The sequence below is a fragment of the Schistocerca americana genome, chromosome 2 (genome assembly GCF_021461395.2).
Source record: "Schistocerca americana isolate TAMUIC-IGC-003095 chromosome 2, iqSchAmer2.1, whole genome shotgun sequence".
NCBI classification, from domain to species: Eukaryota; Metazoa; Arthropoda; class Insecta; order Orthoptera; family Acrididae; genus Schistocerca; species Schistocerca americana.
The window spans coordinates 642,443,221-642,469,551 of NC_060120.1; the positions used below are offsets into that span (position 1 = coordinate 642,443,221).

The 26,331-nt window shown below is 48.4% G+C and overlaps 13 non-coding genes across 13 annotated transcripts; all 13 read right to left on the minus strand.

The window, feature by feature from the left end:
- Nucleotides 1-306: 306 nt before the first annotated feature.
- Nucleotides 307-388, minus strand: Trnas-gcu. The gene has a single exon. It is a non-coding gene; the product is annotated as a tRNA-Ser (tRNA).
- Nucleotides 389-1,199: 811 nt separating this feature from the next.
- On the minus strand, nt 1,200-1,281 carry Trnas-gcu. The gene has a single exon. It is a non-coding gene; the product is annotated as a tRNA-Ser (tRNA).
- An 811-nt stretch (nt 1,282-2,092) lies between these two features.
- Nucleotides 2,093-2,174, minus strand: Trnas-gcu. Its single transcript has one exon. It is a non-coding gene; the product is annotated as a tRNA-Ser (tRNA).
- Nucleotides 2,175-8,464: 6,290 nt separating this feature from the next.
- Nucleotides 8,465-8,546, minus strand: Trnas-gcu. Its single transcript has one exon. It is a non-coding gene; the product is annotated as a tRNA-Ser (tRNA).
- An 822-nt stretch (nt 8,547-9,368) lies between these two features.
- Nucleotides 9,369-9,450, minus strand: Trnas-gcu. The gene has a single exon. It is a non-coding gene; the product is annotated as a tRNA-Ser (tRNA).
- An 822-nt stretch (nt 9,451-10,272) lies between these two features.
- Trnas-gcu lies at nt 10,273-10,354 on the minus strand. Its single transcript has one exon. It is a non-coding gene; the product is annotated as a tRNA-Ser (tRNA).
- Nucleotides 10,355-11,176: 822 nt separating this feature from the next.
- Trnas-gcu lies at nt 11,177-11,258 on the minus strand. Its single transcript has one exon. It is a non-coding gene; the product is annotated as a tRNA-Ser (tRNA).
- Nucleotides 11,259-12,080: 822 nt separating this feature from the next.
- On the minus strand, nt 12,081-12,162 carry Trnas-gcu. The gene has a single exon. It is a non-coding gene; the product is annotated as a tRNA-Ser (tRNA).
- Nucleotides 12,163-12,984: 822 nt separating this feature from the next.
- On the minus strand, nt 12,985-13,066 carry Trnas-gcu. The gene has a single exon. It is a non-coding gene; the product is annotated as a tRNA-Ser (tRNA).
- An 822-nt stretch (nt 13,067-13,888) lies between these two features.
- On the minus strand, nt 13,889-13,970 carry Trnas-gcu. Its single transcript has one exon. It is a non-coding gene; the product is annotated as a tRNA-Ser (tRNA).
- An 822-nt stretch (nt 13,971-14,792) lies between these two features.
- On the minus strand, nt 14,793-14,874 carry Trnas-gcu. The gene has a single exon. It is a non-coding gene; the product is annotated as a tRNA-Ser (tRNA).
- Nucleotides 14,875-15,696: 822 nt separating this feature from the next.
- Nucleotides 15,697-15,778, minus strand: Trnas-gcu. The gene has a single exon. It is a non-coding gene; the product is annotated as a tRNA-Ser (tRNA).
- Nucleotides 15,779-16,600: 822 nt separating this feature from the next.
- Nucleotides 16,601-16,682, minus strand: Trnas-gcu. The gene has a single exon. It is a non-coding gene; the product is annotated as a tRNA-Ser (tRNA).
- Between the last annotated feature and the right edge of the window lie 9,649 nt (nt 16,683-26,331).

The following is a 26,331-nucleotide window of genomic DNA, read 5'->3' on the forward strand; positions in this document are numbered from 1 at the left end:
GTTGGGGGTATTATAGGCTCGATACGTTAAAATGACTGCAAGAAGTAAGCACTTAAATATGAATGAGAGCGCACCGTTCCCAAACAAAACCATGGTGCCAAACTTCGATTCGTTTATAGATCTTGAGATGATGTATGATTCGAAAGACGTACGCTATCGAATGTTGTGTCCTTCCAATTGGTAGGCGGTTTAGTTTCGTATTTCTTACAGATGCTATCTGCCACCTACACGTTCCATTGCTACTACTGAGTGGCGTTTCGCATGTACAAGGCGTGATCCGAAATGGGTGCTTAAGGTAAAATTCTTCGACGAGGATGGGATTCGAACCCACGCGTGCAGAGCACATTGGATTAGCAGTCCAACGCCTTAACCACTCGGCCACCTCGTCCGACGCATCGGAAACTGCGTCCCTCGCTAGTCCTTACGGAAAGAAGTCGTTTGTCGATTCGAAAACGCATCGTACTGTGGCTGGTGTTCACGCTGTAACGCCCTGCTGCAGTGCAGCTGACCAAGCTCCCACTCGTGAATCATTTAATGATGGCATCCGTCCACGTCGGTATCCGATCGGAGGAAAGTAGTGGGCCCACTTACTTACTGCGGAAATAAGCACCGAATCGTCATGTAGCGTTGTCTAATGTAAATGAGAAATGTCCTGTGCATTAAGTATAACGACTACTGGAACGACGCGATTATCTGGATTCGCTACATTTATTTGTCACCTTCGATGACCTCATCGCTGATGTTGCTTTCAAGTTTCTTTCGAAGAGCAAACCACGTTCTTTGTAGCTGAATTGTGAGGCCAGAGGCTCCTGCTGTTGGCGGTGGAGCCAGGCCCTATCAGATCGCTTCCGTGTATGGCGGCCGGACGGAAAGCAAACTGTCGAAAGGCGACAGTTGGGGGTATTATAGGCTCGATACGTTAAAATGACTGCAAGAAGTAAGCACTTAAATATGAATGAGAGCGCACCGTTCCCAAACAAAACCATGGTGCCAAACTTCGATTCGTTTATAGATCTTGAGATGATGTATGATTCGAAAGACGTACGCTATCGAATGTTGTGTCCTTCCAATTGGTAGGCGGTTTAGTTTCGTATTTCTTACAGATGCTATCTGCCACCTACACGTTCCATTGCTACTACTGAGTGGCGTTTCGCATGTACAAGGCGTGATCCGAAATGGGTGCTTAAGGTAAAATTCTTCGACGAGGATGGGATTCGAACCCACGCGTGCAGAGCACATTGGATTAGCAGTCCAACGCCTTAACCACTCGGCCACCTCGTCCGACGCATCGGAAACTGCGTCCCTCGCTAGTCCTTACGGAAAGAAGTCGTTTGTCGATTCGAAAACGCATCGTACTGTGGCTGGTGTTCACGCTGTAACGCCCTGCTGCAGTGCAGCTGACCAAGCTCCCACTCGTGAATCATTTAATGATGGCATCCGTCCACGTCGGTATCCGATCGGAGGAAAGTAGTGGGCCCACTTACTTACTGCGGAAATAAGCACCGAATCGTCATGTAGCGTTGTCTAATGTAAATGAGAAATGTCCTGTGCATTAAGTATAACGACTACTGGAACGACGCGATTATCTGGATTCGCTACATTTATTTGTCACCTTCGATGACCTCATCGCTGATGTTGCTTTCAAGTTTCTTTCGAAGAGCAAACCACGTTCTTTGTAGCTGAATTGTGAGGCCAGAGGCTCCTGCTGTTGGCGGTGGAGCCAGGCCCTATCAGATCGCTTCCGTGTATGGCGGCCGGACGGAAAGCAAACTGTCGAAAGGCGACAGTTGGGGGTATTATAGGCTCGATACGTTAAAATGACTGCAAGAAGTAAGCACTTAAATATGAATGAGAGCGCACCGTTCCCAAACAAAACCATGGTGCCAAACTTCGATTCGTTTATAGATCTTGAGATGATGTATGATTCGAAAGACGTACGCTATCGAATGTTGTGTCCTTCCAATTGGTAGGCGGTTTAGTTTCGTATTTCTTACAGATGCTATCTGCCACCTACACGTTCCATTGCTACTACTGAGTGGCGTTTCGCATGTACAAGGCGTGATCCGAAATGGGTGCTTAAGGTAAAATTCTTCGACGAGGATGGGATTCGAACCCACGCGTGCAGAGCACATTGGATTAGCAGTCCAACGCCTTAACCACTCGGCCACCTCGTCCGACGCATCGGAAACTGCGTCCCTCGCTAGTCCTTACGGAAAGAAGTCGTTTGTCGATTCGAAAACGCATCGTACTGTGGCTGGTGTTCACGCTGTAACGCCCTGCTGCAGTGCAGCTGACCAAGCTCCCACTCGTGAATCATTTAATGATGGCATCCGTCCACGTCGGTATCCGATCGGAGGAAAGTAGTGGGCCCACTTACTTACTGCGGAAATAAGCACCGAATCGTCATGTAGCGTTGTCTAATGTAAATGAGAAATGTCCTGTGCATTAAGTATAACGACTACTGGAACGACGCGATTATCTGGATTCGCTACATTTATTTGTCACCTTCGATGACCTCATCGCTGATGTTGCTTTCAAGTTTCTTTCGAAGAGCAAACCACGTTCTTTGTAGCTGAATTGTGAGGCCAGAGGCTCCTGCTGTTGGCGGTGGAGCCAGGCCCTATCAGATCGCTTCCGTGTATGGCGGCCGGACGGAAAGCAAACTGTCGAAAGGCGACAGTTGTGCTACAGTGGGGGGTATTATAGGCTCGATACGTTAAAATGACTGCAAGAAGTAAGCACTTAAATATGAATGAGAACGCACCGTTCCCAAACACCACCATGGTGCCAAACTTCGATTCGTTTATAGATCTATTTTTTTTTTTTTTTTTTTTTTTTTTTTTTTTTTAATTTAGGCAGTGGCGGGGATCGAACCCGGGACCGAAGACGTTTTGATTATGAATCATCGACGCTACCCCTTTTTTTTTTTTTTTTCTCTTTTTTTCTTAACATTTGCGCCAATTCGTAATAAGAAAGAATGAACAAAGTGTATATCATTGCTAGGCTGCCGTAGCGCAATATAAGAAATGAAATGTCTTCTTGAGGTCTTTTTCTTTTTGTTTTTTTTTTCTTTTTTTTTGATCTAGTAGTAAACAGAAATTGTTATGGTGCACAAAAGACTATCACTTCATAATTGAAGGAAGGTTGCTCCGCTCGCTCTGCGAGAGAAGGGAAATGTGAAAGCGAAAATGGGAAAGAAAAAATGCCTTCTGCATTGGTGAGCATCTGAATAGTATCGTAAAATTGCGGCAAGTGCTAAAGTCCCAGGAAGCAAATGGGAGTCATACATACAGGTCACTGGCAACCTCTGCGATCCGAAAGATTGTATTTGAAGCATTTAACCGTTAATTATGATGTTCAGCATATTTCCAAATATCCTCCTGTAGTCACAGTGTTGTCTCATTTTAAAGTGTTCAATTTCTATGTAAGAATAATAGTCGAGGAAAGTAGCATGCCTATTCTGCATAATAAACGATGCTGTGTGGCCCATGATCCACGTTGCAGCGTTGTTTTTTGCTCGTGGATATCTCAGTTTTTGTGGCTGAATGATCTCTAAAAGATCTACACCACGGGGCGTCGTACGGTCTATCACCGACAATCGTTGACGAAGAAATGTAGTAATTTCTTCTGCATGTCCGCACGTGAACCTATGAAGAAGCGTATCGACCCTTCCGCATGCGTCACAGTTGGGCGTTGGATGAAGGCCAATTTTATGTAGCTTTTCATTCGTTGCTACTTTATCGTTGACTGTTAGATACCAGTCGGCTATGACGCGTGACGGTAACACGTCGCTGTGCACATTCCGCCATACTATACTCCAATGTGTATGTGGATGTTTTTCTTCGAGACGATTCCTGTGGTTTGTTGTCGTGAGAAGGCCATAAAGCTTCCTGTTCGTCAGGCTTCCGTTATCGACGATGTTGTGTCGAATGTAGCTCATTTCCATGTAGTACAGTCGCACATGTCGGTAAGAAAGTGGAATGCCGGCGATATTAACGGGTGGGTCAAGGCTATGAGGCTTCCACCGCTGAATGAGGTTTGTGATGATACTGGTCCTCCGGGTACGGAACTCCTTCCTGATGCGATTTAGGAGCAGGGTGACACATTTTTTGTGTACTTTAATGAGGTTAAGGCCACCTTTGAACGAAGGTAAGGTTAAGGTATCGAATTGAACTTTGAAAATGTGCCCCCTAAAAAGAAACCAACATAACGCTTGTTGTATACTCTTGGCTAGATGGTCGGAGATTGGAAGAATTTGCGCCAAATAAGTCATCTTGCTCGTAATGGCGATCTCGATGGTCTTAACTTTCTGTAGTATGTTCAAGTCACGGTCGGAGTGAAGTATCAAAGCAGCACGTAATTTATTAAGCATGTGTGACCAGTTCTTCGTCAGGAATGTGTCTGGTTTGGCCGCAAAAGTAACACCGAGGGTTGTGTGAGAATCCTTGACCTTGCACCAGGTAACATGGGATATGTCTCCGATACCGCCACCGATCTGCAAAGCTGTGGTTTTAGTTCTATTGAGTATTGCTCCTGAAAGAAACGTGAATTTTTGTAAAAGAGTTTCCGCTGACAGAAGTTGTTGCGATGATGACACAGTTACGCATACATCGTCAGCATACGCAATGCATGGGATAGTGACAGACTGGACGCTAAGTCCGATCCCGCTATGCGCCAAGTTGTTCAGTAGCGGCTCCACTGCAATGGCGTACAAAATCATTGACAGAGGACATCCTTGGCGGAAGGATTGCTCAATGGAAACTTCTTTTGTAAAATGGCCATTAATGAGAATCCGTGAAGAGGCGTTTGTAGTAAGTTTGCGAATTAATTCTATGAGATGAAGTCCAAAACCTAGTTTCTTCATGCTTTTAAAGAGGAAGTCATGACGTACACGGTCATAAGCCTTCTCAAAATCTAGAAAGATCAGAGCGCCCTGTCCTTTGGTTTCAGCATACGAACAGATGATGTCCCTCAAATCGCAGGCTGCTGAGATTGCACTTCGGCCTTGCACTGCACTGTACTGGTAACTGCCCAAAACCTTGTACATAACGGTTTGCATCCTTAGCTTAATCGATCTGGTGATGATTTTGAAATCGGCATTCAGGAGTGTGATGGGTCGCATGTTTTCGACCTTCCTGCTGTTCCCTTTTTTCGGTAAGGGCAGGATGATACCTTCCGTAAATGCCTTGGGTATAACTTCCAGGTGCCAGAGTTCATTCGCTATCTCGAGGAGTGTAGGACCGAGGAGGTTCCAGTAACGCTGGTAAAACTCAGCGCTGAGACCGTCGGGTCCTGGTGACTTCCCTTTCTTTGCACTGTGGACCGCCAGTCGGATTTCGTCCTCTGTGAAAAGAGATTCCAGATTTGCAGTATCCTGTTGCGACAAGCGACAGCGCAAGGTCCTAAGAAAATCGTCGCACGAGTGTTCATCAACGGCTTGCTTCTTGTAAAGTTGACTATAATAGTCGTAGACGTGCGAGATGATGTCACGTTGCTTCGTGATGGCATTCTCAGCGTCATCAACAACGGCTTCAATCAACATGGCTTTACACCGTTTCGTCGTTCTCAGGATGTGGTACAGAGAGGCCCGTTCTTCGGCGGCAACGTCCTTTGGGTGGGCTCGCACGATGATGCCTTGCATTCGTTGGCGTTGTATCGCCGTGATTTTCGCTTTATATCGTTTGATCTTTATGTCGATATCGCCAGAAGGATTGTTAGCGCGACTGTACAGTTCTCTCAAACAGCGATAATAAAACTCAATAGTCTGTTTCTGCCAAAAGCTTTTTTGTCGGGCGTAACTCATGAGGGTGAGGCGTAATTTAGGCTTAGCACACTGAGTCCACCACTGGAGAGCGCTATCGTAACGACGTCGTTGCCGCTGGAGCTGTTGCCACGTCATGTTCACCTCCTCTTCAAGTTGGGCATCCTGCAGAAGGCTGACATTCAATTTCCAGTAGCCTTTCCCGCGGTATATTTGCTGGCGGTGTAGGTTAAGGTAACACTGATACGCACAATGGTCGGAGATGTTGACAGGAGCTATGTCACAGTTCACAGCGTGCCGCTGGAGGGCCTCGGACACATAGATCCTATCCAACCGACTGGCAGAATGACTAGTTACGAAGGTGTACGCTACCCGCTCACCGTGCAGTTGTTGCCATGTATCGTGAAGACGCATGCCATGAATTAAATGTTCAAGTTCGATACATCTGTTCGTGTGAGGAGTTTGGTCTCTGTCGTTAAGCACACAATTGAAGTCACCACCGAGGATGAGATGTGCACGATAAGCGCTAAGAAGAATGGGAACCTCGTTTTTATAAAATGTTGAGCGATCTCTCTTATGAGTGCTACCTGAGGGAGCGTACACGTTAACAATCTGCACACCATTCACTCGAAGAGAAATGCCACGACCACTAGGCAGCCGCTGCACATCCGTAAATGGTATACCGTCATGCAGAAGTATGGCAGTGCCTACAGCATCCTGGAGGTTGATGTTATCAATGAGAACGTAACCGGGCACTTCTAAGACTGTGACTACCTCCTGTAGGAGGGCAATGTCAACGCTGGTACCATACAAGAAATCAGTTAGCGAACGGAGTTTCACTGCACTTTGAATTCTATTGACGTTAAGTGTGGTAACGTTGTAGGTTTGGCTATCGCACATGATGGTTCAGAGGACAATGAGCTCTGTGTTGGATCGTCCTTCTCGTCGTCTTTGAATCAAACGCGTTGGGAACGTCTGGAGTACTCAGAGAGTGGAAATGTCGCAGCGCGATGGTCATGCGCGAGAGCAGCTACTGCTGCATCTCCTCGTCCTGCTGCCACCACGGCTCATTGCTGTCGGGGTGCTTCGCGGTGCGCGCCGCCCTGCCCGCCACCGCCGACTGAGTCTGTCAACGTGGTCGCGTCCGCCTGACCACCACGCGGGGCTGCGACGGACGTCAGCGAGTTCCTGCGGGAGCGCTGCTGCAGCTGCTCGCTGCTCTGCTCGCTCTTCCTCTTAGCCGTTACGGTGCTCTGTTCCCTCTCAGCGCTCAGTAGTGCCTTCAGGTGTTTGGTCTGTTCACGAATGCGTTCTTGCCTCGCGGTGTCCTCGCAGCGCACGGAGCAAGAAGATTGAGGTTCAGTCTCGCTGCCACTTTCTGACATGTGTACGGGTCTCAAATCATCCGACTTTTCCTCTTTGCTACTATTCCCTTTGCTTCTCCTTCGGCGGCCTTTCTTCGTGTCTGCTGCAGTCTCTACCGATAGGGGCGGTTCAGGCAAACTGATCTGCGCCCGCTCCTGTATCTCACACGGCTTAGTTTCAGAGGTGGCTGGCGCATCGTTGTTATCCAGCGGTAACTGCCCCGGTGAGGATGACGGTGCCGGATCGACGTCCGTCCTACCGCAAATGTCTTGGGCACTGCATTCCACCTGAACTGGTATCTCCGCCTCGCTAACACGTTCCGGCTGCCGAGGTGGTGGTACCGTCCCCGCGACTACCTCACTCAATAGCGGAACAAACTTTTCACTACCGTCTGCAGGACGTTCCCGTGGAAGTTGAAATGGACGGCGACGTGTACAGTTCATCCGCAGATGTTCTGTTGAATGGCAGATCGAACAGGTAGGGGGTTGTCCAATGTAAGTTACCTGTGCACGACAGCCGCCAATGGTAACATACGAAGGTATATGCTTTTTTAAGTCCACACGGACACTTCGCACCCCGCTGTTAACTTGGTAGCGATATGCACTCGACCATTTTTCATTGGTAACCGACAAAACAACGCCGTACAGTGACAGAGAACGTGCTATCAGGTCATTAGGGCACTCAGGTGGCACATTAAATACCCTGATGGTTCGCACTCCGTATCCCGAAGGCACGATTTGGACATTGCTAATACTGCCATCATTATGACGAAATGGTCTCACACCAGCATGCTCCTCAACGAATTTCTCATAAGTGTCACTCGAAATAAATTTGATAAATAATGAGTACTGCACAAAGTCCAACTGGAACGTGTCGACTATATCTTCCGGCAATTTCAGATCCTCAAAAATCCACTCATGGATTTCGAAAGCCGTCGGTCGCAAGGCAGCACGATCGAAAACACACTGAACGCTGTTCGCTCTGTTAATTGTCGACATCTTACTTACAACAGTGGTACAGAAACAAACGTTAACAGCGCTCGCACACGCTGCGCAGCTCTCCACCGCAGCACTGCTCGCGACGTAAACACTGGCCCGCGCTACCGCCCGTCACCGCGCGATGTGCACTGGCCGAGTGCCTGAGCACGACTGATCTTGAGATGATGTTTGATTCGAAAGACGTACGCTATCGAATGTTGTGTCCTTCCAATTGGTAGGCGGTTTAGTTTCGTATTTCTTACAGATGCTATCTGCCACCTACACGTTCCATTGCTACTACTGAGTGGCGTTTCGCATGTACAAGGCGTGATCCGAAATGGGTGCTTAAGGTAAAATTCTTCGACGAGGATGGGATTCGAACCCACGCGTGCAGAGTACATTGGATTAGCAGTCCAACGCCTTAACCACTCGGCCACCTCGTCCGACGCATCGCAAACTGCGTCCCTCGCTAGTCCTTACGGAAAGAAGTCGTTTGTCGATTCGAAAACGCATCGTACTGTGGCTGGTGTTCACGCTGTAACGCCCTGCTGCAGTGCAGCTGACCAAGCTCCCACTCGTGAATCATTTAATGATGGCATCCGTCCACGTCGGTATCCGATCGGAGGAAAGTAGTGGGCCCACTTACTTACTGCAGAAATAAGCACCGAATCGTCATGTAGCGTTGTCTAATGTAAATGAGAAATGTCCTGTGCATTAAGTATAACGACTACTGGAACGACGCGATTATCTGGATTCGCTACATTTATTTGTCACCTTCGATGACCTCATCGCTGATGTTGCTTTCAAGTTTCTTTCGAAGAGCAAACCACGTTCTTTGTAGCTGAATTGTGAGGCCAGAGGCTCCTGCTGTTGGCGGTGGAGCCAGGCCCTATCAGATCGCTTCCGTGTATGGCGGCCGGACGGAAAGCAAACTGTCGAAAGGCGACAGTTGTGCTACAGTTGGGGGTATTATAGGCTCGATACGTTAAAATGACTGCAACAAGTAAGCACTTAAATATGAATGAGAACGCACCGTTCCCAAACACCACCATGGTGCCAAACTTCGATTCGTTTATAGATCTTGAGATGATGTTTGATTCGAAAGACGTACGCTATCGAATGTTGTGTCCTTCCAATTGGTAGGCGGTTTAGTTTCGTATTTCTTACAGATGCTATCTGCCACCTACACGTTCCATTGCTACTACTGAGTGGCGTTTCGCATGTACAAGGCGTGATCCGAAATGGGTGCTTAAAGTAAAATTCTTCGACGAGGATGGGATTCGAACCCACGCGTGCAGAGTCCTTTGGATTAGCAGTCCAACGCCTTAACCACTCGGCCACCTCGTCCGACGCATCGGAAACTGCGTCCCTCGCTAGTCCTTACGGAAAGAAGTCGTTTGTCGATTCGAAAACGCATCGTACTGTGGCTGGTATTCACGCTGTAACGCCCTGCTGCAGTGCAGCTGACCAAGCTCCCACTCGTGAATCATTTAATGATGGCATCCGTCCACGTCGGTATCCGATCGGAGGAAAGTAGTGGGCCCACTTACTTACTGCAGAAATAAGCACCGAATCGTCATGTAGCGTTGTCTAATGTAAATGAGAAATGTCCTGTGCATTAAGTATAACGACTACTGGAACGACGCGATTATCCGGATTCGCTACATTTACTTGTCACCTTCGATGACCTCATCGCTGATGTTGCTTTCAAGTTTCTTTCGAAGAGCAAACCACGTTCTTTGTAGCTGAATTGTGAGGCCAGAGGCTCCTGCTGTTGGCGGTGGAGCCAGGCCCTATCAGATCGCTTCCGTGTATGGCGGCCGGACGGAAAGCAAACTGTCGAAAGGCGACAGTTGTGCTACAGTTGGGGGTATTATAGGCTCGATACGTTAAAATGACTGCAACAAGTGAGCACTTAAATATGAATGAGAACGCACCGTTCCCAAACACCACCATGGTGCCAAACTTCGATTCGTTTATAGATCTTGAGATGATGTTTGATTCGAAAGACGTACGCTATCGAATGTTGTGTCCTTCAAATTGGTAGGCGGTTTAGTTTCGTATTTCTTACAGATGCTATCTGCCACCTACACGTTCCATTGCTACTACTGAGTGACGTTTCGCATGTACAAGGCGTGATCCGAAATGGGTGCTTAAGGTAAAATTCTTCGACGAGGATGGGATTCGAACCCACGCGTGCAGAGTACATTGGATTAGCAGTCCAACGCCTTAACCACTCGGCCACCTCGTCCGACGCATCGGAAACTGCGTCCCTCGCTAGTCCTTACGGAAAGAAGTCGTTTGTCGATTCGAAAACGCATCGTACTGTGGCTGGTGTTCACGCTGTAACGCCCTGCTGCAGTGCAGCTGACCAAGCTCCCACTCGTGAATCATTTAATGATGGCATCCGTCCACGTCGGTATCCGATCGGAGGAAAGTAGTGGGCCCACTTACTTACTGCAGAAATAAGCACCGAATCGTCATGTAGCGTTGTCTAATGTAAATGAGAAATGTCCTGTGCATTAAGTATAACGACTACTGGAACGACGCGATTATCTGGATTCGCTACATTTATTTGTCACCTTCGATGACCTCATCGCTGATGTTGCTTTCAAGTTTCTTTCGAAGAGCAAACCACGTTCTTTGTAGCTGAATTGTGAGGCCAGAGGCTCCTGCTGTTGGCGGTGGAGCCAGGCCCTATCAGATCGCTTCCGTGTATGGCGGCCGGACGGAAAGCAAACTGTCGAAAGGCGACAGTTGTGCTACAGTTGGGGGTATTATAGGCTCGATACGTTAAAATGACTCCAACAAGTAAGCACTTAAATATGAATGAGAACGCACCGTTCCCAAACACCACCATGGTGCCAAACTTCGATTCGTTTATAGATCTTGAGATGATGTTTGATTCGAAAGACGTACGCTATCGAATGTTGTGTCCTTCCAATTGGTAGGCGGTTTAGTTTCGTATTTCTTACAGATGCTATCTGCCACCTACACGTTCCATTGCTACTACTGAGTGGCGTTTCGCATGTACAAGGCGTGATCCGAAATGGGTGCTTAAGGTAAAATTCTTCGACGAGGATGGGATTCGAACCCACGTGTGCAGAGCACATTGGATTAGCAGTCCAACGCCTTAACCACTCGGCCACCTCGTCCGACGCATCGGAAACTGCGTCCCTCGCTAGTCCTTACGGAAAGAAGTCGTTTGTCGATTCGAAAACGCATCGTACTGTGGCTGGTGTTCACGCTGTAACGCCCTGCTGCAGTGCAGCTGACCAAGCTCCCACTCGTGAATCATTTAATGATGGCATCCGTCCACGTCGGTATCCGATCGGAGGAAAGTAGTGGGCCCACTTACTTACTGCAGAAATAAGCACCGAATCGTCATGTAGCGTTGTCTAATGTAAATGAGAAATGTCCTGTGCATTAAGTATAACGACTACTGGAACGACGCGATTATCTGGATTCGCTACATTTATTTGTCACCTTCGATGACCTCATCGCTGATGTTGCTTTCAAGTTTCTTTCGAAGAGCAAACCACGTTCTTTGTAGCTGAATTGTGAGGCCAGAGGCTCCTGCTGTTGGCGGTGGAGCCAGGCCCTATCAGATCGCTTCCGTGTATGGCGGCCGGACGGAAAGCAAACTGTCGAAAGGCGACAGTTGTGCTACAGTTGGGGGTATTATAGGCTCGATACGTTAAAATGACTCCAACAAGTAAGCACTTAAATATGAATGAGAACGCACCGTTCCCAAACACCACCATGGTGCCAAACTTCGATTCGTTTATAGATCTTGAGATGATGTTTGATTCGAAAGACGTACGCTATCGAATGTTGTGTCCTTCCAATTGGTAGGCGGTTTAGTTTCGTATTTCTTACAGATGCTATCTGCCACCTACACGTTCCATTGCTACTACTGAGTGGCGTTTCGCATGTACAAGGCGTGATCCGAAATGGGTGCTTAAGGTAAAATTCTTCGACGAGGATGGGATTCGAACCCACGTGTGCAGAGCACATTGGATTAGCAGTCCAACGCCTTAACCACTCGGCCACCTCGTCCGACGCATCGGAAACTGCGTCCCTCGCTAGTCCTTACGGAAAGAAGTCGTTTGTCGATTCGAAAACGCATCGTACTGTGGCTGGTGTTCACGCTGTAACGCCCTGCTGCAGTGCAGCTGACCAAGCTCCCACTCGTGAATCATTTAATGATGGCATCCGTCCACGTCGGTATCCGATCGGAGGAAAGTAATGGGCCCACTTACTTACTGCAGAAATAAGCACCGAATCGTCATGTAGCGTTGTCTAATGCAAATGAGAAATGTCCTGTGCATTAAGTATAACGACTACTGGAACGACGCGATTATCTGGATTCGCTACATTTATTTGTCACCTTCGATGACCTCATCGCTGATGTTGCTTTCAAGTTTCTTTCGAAGAGCAAACCACGTTCTTTGTAGCTGAATTGTGAGGCCAGAGGCTCCTGCTGTTGGCGATGGAGCCAGGCCCTATCAGATCGCTTCCGTGTATGGCGGCCGGACGGAAAGCAAACTGTCGAAAGGCGACAGTTGTGCTACAGTTGGGGGTATTATAGGCTCGATACGTTAAAATGACTGCAACAAGTAAGCACTTAAATATGAATGAGAACGCACCGTTCCCAAACACCACCATGGTGCCAAACTTCGATTCGTTTATAGATCTTGAGATGATGTTTGATTCGAAAGACGTACGCTATCGAATGTTGTGTCCTTCCAATTGGTAGGCGGTTTAGTTTCGTATTTCTTACAGATGCTATCTGCCACCTACACGTTCCATTGCTACTACTGAGTGGCGTTTCGCATGTACAAGGCGTGATCCGAAATGGGTGCTTAAGGTAAAATTCTTCGACGAGGATGGGATTCGAACCCACGCGTGCAGAGCACATTGGATTAGCAGTCCAACGCCTTAACCATTCGGCCACCTCGTCCGACGCATCGGAAACTGCGTCCCTCGCTAGTCCTTACGGAGAGAAGTCGTTTGTCGATTCGAAAACTCGTCGTACTGTGGCTGGTGTTCACGCTGTAACGCCCTGCTGCAGTGCAGCTGACCAAGCTCCCACTCGTGAATCATTTAATGATGGCATCCGTCCACGTCGGTATCCGATCGGAGGAAAGTAATGGACCCACTTACTTACTGCAGAAATAAGCACCGAATCGTCATGTAGCGTTGTCTAATGCAAATGAGAAATGTCCTGTGCATTAAGTATAACGACTACTGGAACGACGCGATTATCTGGATTCGCTACATTTATTTGTCACCTTCGATGACCTCATCGCTGATGTTGCTTTCAAGTTTCTTTCGAAGAGCAAACCACGTTCTTTGTAGCTGAATTTTGAGGCCAGAGGCTCCTGCTGTTGGCGATGGAGCCAGGCCCTATCAGATCGCTTCCGTGTATGGCGGCCGGACGGAAAGCAAACTGTCGAAAGGCGACAGTTGTGCTACAGTTGGGGGTATTATAGGCTCGATACGTTAAAATGACTGCAACAAGTAAGCACTTAAATATGAATGAGAACGCACCGTTCCCAAACACCACCATGGTGCCAAACTTCGATTCGTTTATAGATCTTGAGATGATGTTTGATTCGAAAGACGTACGCTATCGAATGTTGTGTCCTTCCAATTGGTAGGCGGTTTCGTTTCGTATTTCTTACAGATGCTATCTGCCACCTACACGTTCCATTGCTACTACTGAGTGGCGTTTCGCATGTACAAGGCGTGATCCGAAATGGGTGCTTAAGGTAAAATTCTTCGACGAGGATGGGATTCGAACCCACGCGTGCAGAGCACATTGGATTAGCACTCCAACGCCTTAACCACTCGGCCACCTCGTCCGAAACATCGGAAACTGCGTCCCTCGCTAGTCCTTACGGAAAGAAGTCGTTTGTCGATTCGAAAACGCATCGTACTGTGGCTGGTGTTCACGCTGTAACGCCCTGCTGCAGTGCAGCTGACCAAGCTCCCACTCGTGAATCATTTAATGATGGCATCCGTCCACGTCGGTATCCGATCGCAGGAAAGTAATGGACCCACTTACTTACTGCAGAAATAAGCACCGAATCGTCATGCAGCGTTGTCTAATGCAAATGAGAAATGTCCTGTGCATTAAGTATAACGACTACTGGAACGACGCGATTATCTGGATTCGCTACATTTATTTGGCACCTTCGATGACCTCATCGCTGATGTTGCTTTCAAGTTTCTTTCGAAGAGCAAACCACGTTCTTTGTAGCTGAATTGTGAGGCCAGAGGCTCCTGCTGTTGGCGATGGAGCCAGGCCCTATCAGATCGCTTCCGTGTATGGCGGCCGGACGGAAAGCAAACTGTCGAAAGGCGACAGTTGTGCTACAGTTGGGGGTATTATAGGCTCGATACGTTAAAATGACTGCAACAAGTAAGCACTTAAATATGAATGAGAACGCACCGTTCCCAAACACCACCATGGTGCCAAACTTCGATTCGTTTATAGATCTTGAGATGATGTTTGATTCGAAAGACGTACGCTATCGAATGTTGTGTCCTTCCAATTGGTAGGCGGTTTAGTTTCGTATTTCTTACAGATGCTATCTGCCACCTACACGTTCCATTGCTACTACTGAGTGGCGTTTCGCATGTACAAGGCGTGATCCGAAATGGGTGCTTAAGGTAAAATTCTTCGACGAGGATGGGATTCGAACCCACGCGTGCAGAGCACATTGGATTAGCAGTCCAACGCCTTAACCATTCGGCCACCTCGTCCGACGCATCGGAAACTGCGTCCCTCGCTAGTCCTTACGGAGAGAAGTCGTTTGTCGATTCGAAAACTCGTCGTACTGTGGCTGGTGTTCACGCTGTAACGCCCTGCTGCAGTGCAGCTGACCAAGCTCCCACTCGTGAATCATTTAATGATGGCATCCGTCCACGTCGGTATCCGATCGGAGGAAAGTAATGGACCCACTTACTTACTGCAGAAATAAGCACCGAATCGTCATGTAGCGTTGTCTAATGCAAATGAGAAATGTCCTGTGCATTAAGTATAACGACTACTGGAACGACGCGATTATCTGGATTCGCTACATTTATTTGTCACCTTCGATGACCTCATCGCTGATGTTGCTTTCAAGTTTCTTTCGAAGAGCAAACCACGTTCTTTGTAGCTGAATTTTGAGGCCAGAGGCTCCTGCTGTTGGCGATGGAGCCAGGCCCTATCAGATCGCTTCCGTGTATGGCGGCCGGACGGAAAGCAAACTGTCGAAAGGCGACAGTTGTGCTACAGTTGGGGGTATTATAGGCTCGATACGTTAAAATGACTGCAACAAGTAAGCACTTAAATATGAATGAGAACGCACCGTTCCCAAACACCACCATGGTGCCAAACTTCGATTCGTTTATAGATCTTGAGATGATGTTTGATTCGAAAGACGTACGCTATCGAATGTTGTGTCCTTCCAATTGGTAGGCGGTTTCGTTTCGTATTTCTTACAGATGCTATCTGCCACCTACACGTTCCATTGCTACTACTGAGTGGCGTTTCGCATGTACAAGGCGTGATCCGAAATGGGTGCTTAAGGTAAAATTCTTCGACGAGGATGGGATTCGAACCCACGCGTGCAGAGCACATTGGATTAGCACTCCAACGCCTTAACCACTCGGCCACCTCGTCCGAAACATCGGAAACTGCGTCCCTCGCTAGTCCTTACGGAAAGAAGTCGTTTGTCGATTCGAAAACGCATCGTACTGTGGCTGGTGTTCACGCTGTAACGCCCTGCTGCAGTGCAGCTGACCAAGCTCCCACTCGTGAATCATTTAATGATGGCATCCGTCCACGTCGGTATCCGATCGCAGGAAAGTAATGGACCCACTTACTTACTGCAGAAATAAGCACCGAATCGTCATGTAGCGTTGTCTAATGCAAATGAGAAATGTCCTGTGCATTAAGTATAACGACTACTGGAACGACGCGATTATCTGGATTCGCTACATTTATTTGTCACCTTCGATGACCTCATCGCCGATGTGGCTTTCAAGTTTCCTTCGAAGAGCAAACCACGTTCTTTGTAGCTGAATTGTGAGGCCAGAGGCTCCTGCTGTTGGCGATGGAGCCAGGCCCTATCAGATCGCTTCCGTGTATGGCGGCCGGACGGAAAGCAAATTGTCGAAAGGCGACAGTTGTGCTACAGTTGGGGGTATTATAGGCTCGATACGTTAAAATGACTGCAACAAGTAAGCACTTAAATATGAATGAGAACGCACCGTTCCCAAACACCACCATGGTGCCAATCTTCGATTCGTTTATAGATCTTGAGATGATGTTTGATTCGAAAGACGTACGCTATCGAATGTTGTGTCCTTCCAATTGGTAGGCGGTTTAGTTTCGTAATTCTTACAGATGCTATCTGCCACCTACACGTTCCATTGCTACTACTGAGTGGCGTTTCGCATGTACAAGGCGTGATCCGAAATGGGTGCTTAAGGTAAAATTCTTCGACGAGGATGGGATTCGAACCCACGCGTGCAGAGCACATTGGAATAGCAGTCCAACGCCTTAACCACTCGGCCACCTCGTCCGACACATCGAAAACTGCGTCCCTCGCTAGTCCTTACGGAAAGAAGTCGTTTGTCGATTCGAAAACGCATCGTACTTTGGCTGGTGTTCACGCTGTAACGCCCTGCTGCAGTGCAGCTGACCAAGCTCCCACTCGTGAATCATTTAATGATGGCATCCGTCCACGTCGGTATCCGATCGGAGGAAAGTAATGGGCCCACTTACTTACTGCAGAAATAAGCACCGAATCGTCATGCAGCGTTGTCTAATGCAAATGAGAAATGTCCTGTGCATTAAGTATAACGACTACTGGAACGACGCGATTATCTGGATTCGCTACATTTATTTGGCACCTTCGATGACCTCATCGCTGATGTTGCTTTCAAGTTTCTTTCGAAGAGCAAACCACGTTCTTTGTAGCTGAATTGTGAGGCCAGAGGCTCCTGCTGTTGGCGATGGAGCCAGGCCCTATCAGATCGCTTCCGTGTATGGCGGCCGGACGGAAAGCAAACTGTCGAAAGGCGACAGTTGTGCTACAGTTGGGGGTATTATAGGCTCGATACGTTAAAATGACTGCAACAAGTAAGCACTTAAATATGAATGAGAACGCACCGTTCCCAAACACCACCATGGTGCCAAACTTCGATTCGTTTATAGATCTTGAGATGATGTTTGATTCGAAAGACGTACGCTATCGAATGTTGTGTCCTTCCAATTGGTAGGCGGCTTAGTTTCGTATTTCTTACAGATGCTATCTGCCACCTACACGTTCCATTGCTACTACTGAGTGGCGTTTCGCATGTATAAGGCGTGATCCGAAATGGGTGCTTAAGGTAAAATTCTTCGACGAGGATGGGATTCGAACCCACGCGTGCAGAGCACATTGGATTAGCAGTCCAACGCCTTAACCACTTTTTTTTTTTTACTTTTTTTTTTTTTTTTTTTTTTTTTTTTTTTTTTTTTTTTTTTTTTTTTTTTTTTTTTTTTTAGTTGGGCCTCCCTTCTCCCCACATAGCCCATCCAATCGCTCACCTTTTCTGCCTTCGTCTACTAGCTTCTACGCTTTAAATTTATTAGTTTTTTTTTTTTTTTTTTTTTTTTTTAATGGTATAACATAAAGTAAATGAAAACAAAAGGGATGAGTGGCTTCGACTCATGAATGCCATCTCCGAGAAGAAATCCTCTGTATGTGCCGCCTCCATCGGCATTGTGGTTGTTCGTTATTTTTTTCAAATTACCTTTGGCAACCGTACTTTAGGGGCCCTCTTACGTCGGAAAACTGTAAGGTCGGCTTCTCGGGTTGCAATGTGTTCACTCCGTTGCGAGTTCGTCCTGTTTCATCGTGTGGTCTCTTCTCTTTACTGTCCTGTCTTGTCTACTCTTAGCTTTACACCCGCCAATTCTGTGGGGGATCCATGATCGCTTTAATGAGAAAATTTGCGTATTCCTGTTTGTAATGTGGAAGTTTGCGAAGTCCATCGTGCTGTGTTTGTAAATATGTCGAAAAGTCTCCAATACTACGTTCTGAGTTTGTAATAATATAGTAGATTGCTTGTCCTTTCAGCCAGGTTACGGCATTTCGTTTCGTGGTAGGGTAGAGGTCATCGTCCGGTAGAAGTAGACTCTTAAGGGTGATGGCTTGAGGGGACGTGCGTTGTAGAAATGCCAAGAGGTTTCTAACCGCTTTCCAGATGTCTTGCGCCGTACCGCATACGAATGTGTGTTCATCAGTATCTTGCACGTTACAGGTTGCACAAAGGGAAGTATCAGCCAAATGTATCGAATGTAAGCGGGAAGTCGTGGGAAGTTTCCTATTGACCACGTAATACCACAATGCTCTCACTCCCGTTGGCAAATGTGGATGATGAACACTTCTCCATACACGTGGCCAGACTGCCTCGGGGTACTTAACTTCAATACTGTTTCGGGCGTGCGTCGTGAGCAAATATTTGTACACTGCTCGCACTGTGACTATCTGTTCCTCAGGCATTCCCAGGCGGATGTAGCTATAGTCAAGCAAAAATTGCTTGATATGATGAAGGTCGTCTGGTATGTGATGAACATCCACAGGCGCGTCAAGATTAGCCGGCTTTATTTCGTTCAATAGAAAAGTGGTGATACTATTGGGCGAATTCTTCCATCTGCTAAATGTAGAACTGACGTACAGGGCCCGTGTCTTCGTATAGACGTCGGTGAGGTTGAGACCACCTGACGCCGACGGCAGAGTCAACGTAGAATACTTGACTTTGAAAATGTGGCCGCGGCTGACAAAGTGGCCGAAGGCAGCTAACAATCTGCTTGCCATCGGGAGGGGTAGCGGGAGTACGCGCGCCACATAGTTAACTTTAGAGACGAGATAAATGTTCACCAAGGCCACGCGTTGTATTTCGTCCAGCGACCTGAGGGTATGTTGACGTATGCTCGCGCGCACGGTATTTAGCAAATCTTTGTAATTGATTGCAATCGTGCGTCGGATGTCACGAGTAAATTTCACTCCCAAGCACTTCATGACCGTGATCACCTTGATCTGTCCAGGAATAGGGGCCTTCAATCCGCGACCGATGTTCAGGACACCGGACTTCATTACATTCAACTGAGCCCCCGCCGCCTTCCTATACTGCTCTACTATGTCCATCGCCGTCCGTATCTCAGACGTGGTTCGCACAAGAAAGGCCACATCATCCGCGTAGGCGCGGCATACAAACTTGTGACCATACATCAGGACACCCTGGAGGTGTGAGGTCAGCGCTGTGAATAGCGGCTCGATGGCGATAGCAAACAGCGCCATCGACATAGGGCAGCCCTGTCTGACCGAACTTTCAATAGTTATCGGCCCCACTGATCGCCCGTTGAGCAAAATCGTGGACTGGGAGTGGCGCAGCAGTCGTGCGATGATGGTGAGGAAACGGTGGGGGAAGTTCATTGTCTGCATGGTTTTCAGTAAATACTCATGGTTCACACGGTCGAATGCTTTGTCAAAATCGAGAGCAACCAAGGCGCACGGAATGCGACAGGCGGCAGCTACCGCTATGACGTCGCGATAGTCACACAAGGTGTCGTGAATGTTGCGGCCTATACCGACACTCGTTTGTGGCGGGGCTGTAACCGTGTTCATCACCGGTTTGAGTCTCCTAGCTATAATCCTTGCAAAGATCTTATAATCACAGTTTAGAAGTGTGAGCGGGCGGTAGTGTTTTGCGGATTGCGCCAATGGTGACTTAGGAACCGGTATGATCAAGCCCTCACTGAATTGTCGCGGGATGTCTTTGTCGGGGTCCATTAATTCCTGGCATATGCACGTCAGTTTCGGTAACAACAGTCGTTTAAATGTGCGATAGAACTCCACCGGTAGGCCGTCTGGACCAGGTGACTTGTTCTCAGGGCCCGTCAGCAGTGCATCTTCTACTTCCTCTGCTGTAGGTTCAGCCAACAATTGAAGTGCTTCCGTCTGATTCACCTTGCGGGTTATACCCGACAGTAAAGCCTCCATCGCCTCGTGATCCACAGGGCCAGCGGCGTATAGCGACGCATAATAGTGCTTCATCTCAGCTGATATCTCACGCTGCTGCAACAACAAACATCCGTCCTCCGTCCGTAGTTCAGTGACCAGTTTCCTGCGGCGACCTGTCCGCTCCTTAAGTACGTGATAGATGGAAGGTTGCTCGCCTGCGACACCGTCACGAAGTCGCGCCCTGACTTTGCACCCGATGAGCTTTTGACGCGTCAAAGCCGTAATCGTGGCTTTTATCCGTTGTATTTCCTGGTGATTGTCTATAATCGACGCGTCCGGGCGGTATAAGTCTCGAAGGACCTGGAAATAGAACTCGACCGTCCTGGTGTACCATTCCTTCCTGTCACGGGAGTATCTCATAAAGGCCTTCCTGATCGTCGGTTTTGCACAGTTTAGCCACCATTCCAACGCCGAGGCATATTGAGAAAACCTTCTCTCACAAGCCGCCCATGACGCAGCGAAGAGTTCATGGCATGCCTGTTCGTCCAAATGCGATACATTCAACTTCCAGTATCCTCTTCCACGGTACGTCCCTTGGCGTTGGAGGTTGAGTGTACAAATGTACGCCGCGTGGTCAGAGAAGACGGTCGGCCATATCTCCGTCTGCAAAAGTCTTCGACTTAAATCCAGCGTGACGTAAATACGATCGAGTCGGCTGGCGGAGTGAGTCGTGATATGCGTGAATCCTGGCCTATCGCCATTGACGTGTTCCCAGGTATCAATAAAATGAAAGTCCCGTATTATAGCCGCTAGATCCGGACAAGTGTTAAAATGTGGCGTCTGGTCTTTCGGAGATAGGACGCAGTTGTAGTCGCCACCGAATATAATGTGGTCGTAATGGCCTACAAGCAATGGTGCAATAGCATCGTTAAAAAACGCCGCCCGTTGCGGTCTATTACCAGTCCCTGAAGGGGCATAGACGTTGACAATACGAGTATCGTAAATGGTGAGTGCCATACCTCTCGCCGTTGGGAGGTACTCTACGTCAGTCGCTAGTATCCCTTCCTTTGTGAGGATGGCTGTTCCAAGTTCTTGCACAGTCCCGGGATGAGTGAAGGCTATATATCCACTAATCGTGGCGAGGTCTATGTTCTTCACCTCTTGTAGTAAGACCACGTCGAGTTCGGCCGCATATAACATATCACGGAAGGTCTGTAGCTTAAGATTGCTGCTGATACTGTTGATGTTGACAGTCCCTATCCTGTAAGCTTGTGCAGAAGTCATTCGCGGATGGAAGAAAGGAAGGCCTTTTCTGTGACTACACACACTATAGATTAGTGGTCGCTGGGGCGGGGGGGAAGCCCATCCGTATCATCCCCGACCCCGCGCATGACCGCTGTCCCCACACCAACCATAGGATCGTCATTCAAGTCCCCTCCTGGCGGAACGTTTTCCACATCATCGGCCCAGTTGCTGGTCGCCCGGAGGCCAACCTCCGTCGTGTCGCCGTCAAGTGTCTGCATGGGTATGTCATGCGGGGTCACCTCCCGTGTCGCGTGCACTACCATCCGTTCGGTGGGAGGGGTAGGTGGCTCGGCCGTCGCAAGAATGTCCGCCGGAATGAGGACCTGGTGGATGCCATCGTCTTGTGCTACCGGTGTTCCTCCAAGTGTGCGGGCAACCCGCTGAGCCTTTTCTCGCACCTCCTTCGCCGTCTGGTCCGCGTTCGGGGGCGCAATCCGTTGTTTTTTGCGTCTGCGGGGTGAGTGCCGTGGTCGGCCCATCTCATTATCGGAAGATACGGTCTGGTCCGGCTCCTGCGGGCCCTCCGGATCCTGGAGCACGACGTTTTCAGCCGCAGCAACTGCGGCATGGCCCTCGTCATCGGGAGTTACCTGTTGCTCTGACTGGGCAGCGGATAAGTTTGTCGCCGTTATCTGGTTCGTGACTATGGGCGCAACGTTGGTCTCAGGTGGTGACGGGCGAGGAGCCGCCTCCTCTACTAGTAAGTGGTCCGGTTCCGGTCCTCTGACTGCCGCAACGTAACTTACCGGCAACGACTGCATAGTCGCAGGTCTTTCGGATTCTCCCACTGGTAACTGCGCTATCCTCCGCTGCATGCAGTCCGAGCGAACATGGCCTTCCTTACCACAACCTGAGCACGTTCGGGGTTGCCCGTCATACATGACAATGGCTCTACATCCACTGACGTATATATATGAAGGGACGTGACGCCGAAGATCAATTTTTATCTGCCGCACCCCATTGAGAACAGGGAAGGTATTGAAAGTTGTCCACTTCTCCGCTGTATTACTTAAGACCGTGCCATATGTAGTAAGAACTTGATTGATCTGCCCTGCAGGCACCTCAAACGGAAGCTCAAAGATCCTAATGGTCCTGACGCCAAGTCCCGCCATTTCAACCGTCACATCCCCCACGTTACCGTCACAATGGGTGAACTTAAATCGACCTCCCGAAGAGGCTATTACTCGTGCACAGCAGTCTGTGTTCGACATCTTCACATAGACCGTTCGGCTAACTATCGACAAATGGATACCGATAACGTCGCCAAATTGTAACTTCACTACATCGCGCAAAAAGGCCTCTACTTCGTATGGCTTAGGTCGTGCATAATGGTCGTCGAAACTAAATTTCAGTGTATTTGTACGGAAATGAGACTCCATCGTTACCACGTGTACATGATTAAATTCCTCGAGAAACGGCTAGTCCCACCGTGTTGACTCACCACTCGCCGCGGAGCTGGCCGGAACAGCGAGGACGTAAACAGCGCACGTCCGCTCACCTCGCCAGCCGCGAGTAGACTGCGCCACTCGGCCACCTCGTCCGACGCATCGGAAACTGCGTCCCTCGCTAGTCCTTACGGAAAGAAGTCGTTTGTCGATTCGAAAACGCGTCGTACTGTGGCTGGTGTTCACGCTGTAACGCCCTGCTGCAGTGCAGCTGACCAAGCTCCCACTCGTGAATCATTTAATGATGGCATCCGTCCACGTCGGTATCCGATCGGAGGAAAGTAGTGGGCCCACTTACTTACTGCAGAAATAAGCACCGAATCGTCATGTAGCGTTGTCTAATGTAAATGAGAAATGTCCTGTGCATTAAGTATAACGACTACTGGAACGACGCGATTATCTGGATTCGCTACATTTATTTGTCACCTTCGATGACCTCATCGCTGATGTTGCTTTCAAGTTTCTTTCGAAGAGCAAACCACGTTCTTTGTAGCTGAATTGTGAGGCCAGAGGCTCCTGCTGTTGGCGATGGAGCCAGGCCCTATCAGATCGCTTCCGTGTATGGCGGCCGGACGGAAAGCAAACTGTCGAAAGGCGACAGTTGTGCTACAGTTGGGGGTATTATAGGCTCGATACGTTAAAATGACTGCAACAAGTAAGCACTTAAATATGAATGAGAACGCACCGTTCCCAAACACCACCATGGTGCCAAACTTCGATTCGTTTATAGATCTTGAGATGATGTTTGATTCGAAAGACGTACGCTATCGAATGTTGTGTCCTTCCAATTGGTAGGCGGCTTAGTTTCGTATTTCTTACAGATGCTATCTGCCACCTACACGTTCCATTGCTACTACTGAGTGGCGTTTCGCATGTACAAGGCGTGATCCGAAATGGGTGCTTAAGGTAAAATTCTTCGTCGAGGATGGGATTCGAACCCACGCGTGCTGAGCACATTGGATTGGCAGTCCAACGCCTTAACCACTTTTTTTTTTTTTTTTTTTTTTTTTTTTTTTTTGGGCCTCCCTTCTCCCCACATAGCCCATCCAATCGCTCACCTTTTCTGCCTTCGTCGGCTAGCTTCTACGCTTTAAATTTATTTTTTTTTTTTTTTTTTTTTTTTTTTTTGTGTAAATGGTATAACATAAAGTAAATGAAAACAAAAGGGATGAGTGGCTTCGACTCATGAATGCCATCTCCGAGAAGAAATCCTCTGTATGTGCCGCCTCCATCGGCATTGTGGTTGTTCGTGATTTTTCTCAAATTACCTTTGGCAACCGTACCTTAATGGCCCTCTTACATCGGAAAACTGTAATGTCGGCTTCTCGGGTTGCAATGTGTTCACTCCGTTGCGAGTTCGTCCTGTTTCATCGTGTGGTCTCTTCTCTTTACTGTCCTGTCTTGTCTACTCTTAGCTTTACACCCGCCAGTTCTGTGGGGGATCCATGATCGCTTTGATTAGAAAATTTGCGTATTCCTGTTTATAATGTGGAATTTTGCGAAGTCCATCGTGCTGTGTTTGTAAATATGTCGAAAAGTCTCCAATGCTACGTTCCGAGTTTGTAATAATATAGTAGATTGCTTGTCCTTTCAGCCAGTTTACGGCATTTCGTTTCGTGGTAGGGTAGAGGTCATCGTCCGGTAGAAGTAGACTCTTAAGGGTGATGGCTTGAGGGGACGTGCGTTGTAGAAATGCCAAGAGGTTTCTAACCGCTTTCCAGATGTCATGCGCCGTACCGCATACGAATGTGTGTTCATCAGTATCTTGCACGTTACAGGTTGCACAAAGGGAAGTATCAGCCAAACGTATCGAATGGAAGCGGGAAGTCGTGGGAAGTTTTCTATTGACCACGTAATACCACAATGCTCTCACTCCCGTTGGCAAATGTGGATGATGAACACTTCGCCATACACGTGGCCAGACTGCCTTGGGGAACTTAACTTCAATACTGTTTCGGGCGTGCGTCGTGAGCAAATATTTGTACACTGCTCGCACTGTGACTATTTGTTCCTCAGGCATTCCCAGGCGGATGTAGCTATAGTCAAGCAAAAATTGCTTGAGATGATGAAGGTCGTCTGGTATGTGATGAACATCCACAGGCGCGTCAAGATTAGCCGGCTTTATTTCGTTCAATAGAAAAGTGGTGATACTATTGGGCGAATTCTTCCATCTGTTAAATGTAGAACTGACGTACAAGGCCCTTGTCTTCGTATAGACGTCGAGGAGGTTGAGACCACCTGACGCCGACGGCAGAGTCAACGTAGAATACTTGACTTTGAAAATGTGGCCGCGGCTGACAAAGTGGCCGAAGGCAGCTAACAATCTGCTTGCCATCGGGAGGGGTAGCGGAAGTACGCGCGCCACGTAGTTAACTTTAGAGACGAGATAAATGTTCACCAAGGACACGCGTTGTATTTCGTCCAGCGACCTGAGGGTATGTTGACGTATGCTCGCGCGCACCGTATTTAGCAAATCTTTGTAATTGATTGCAATCGTGCGTCGGATGTCACGAGTAAATTTCACTCCCAAGCACTTCATGACCGTGATCACCTTGATCTGTCCAGGAATAGGGGCCTTCAATCCGCGACCGATGTTCAGGACACCGGACTTCATTACATTCAACTGAGCCCCCGCCGCCTTCCTATACTGCTCTACTATGTCCATCGCCGTCCGTATCTCAGACGTGGTTCGCACAAGAAAGGCCACATCATCCGCGTAGGCGCGGCATACAAACTTGTGACCATACATCAGGACACCCTGGAGGTGTGAGGTCAGCGCTGTTAATAGCGGCTCGATGGCGATAGCAAACAGCGCCATCGACATAGGGCAGCCCTGTCTGACCGAACTTTCAATAGTTATCGGCCCCACTGATCGCCCGTTGAGCAAAATCGTGGACTGGGAGTGGCGCAGCAGTCGTGCGATGATGGTGAGGAAACGGTGGGGGAAGTTCATTGTCTGCATGGTTTTCAGTAAATACTCATGGTTCACACGGTCGAATGCTTTGTCAAAATCGAGAGCAACCAAGGCGCACGGAATGCGACAGGCGGCAGCTACCGCTATGACGTCGCGATAGTCACACAAGGTGTCGTGAATGTTGCGGCCTATACCGACACTCGTTTGTGGCGGGGCTGTAACCGTGTTCATCACCGGTTTGAGTCTCCTAGCTATAATCCTTGCAAAGATCTTATAATCACAGTTTAGAAGTGTGAGCGGGCGGTAGTGTTTTGCGGATTGCGCCAATGGTGACTTAGGAACCGGTATGATCAAGCCCTCACTGAATTGTCGCGGGATGTCTTTGTCGGGGTCCATTAATTCCTGGCATATGCACGTCAGTTTCGGTAACAACAGTCGTTTAAATGTGCGATAGAACTCCACCGGTAGGCCGTCTGGACCAGGTGACTTGTTCTCAGGGCCCGTCAGCAGTGCATCTTCTACTTCCTCTTCTGTAGGTTCAGCCAACAATTGAAGT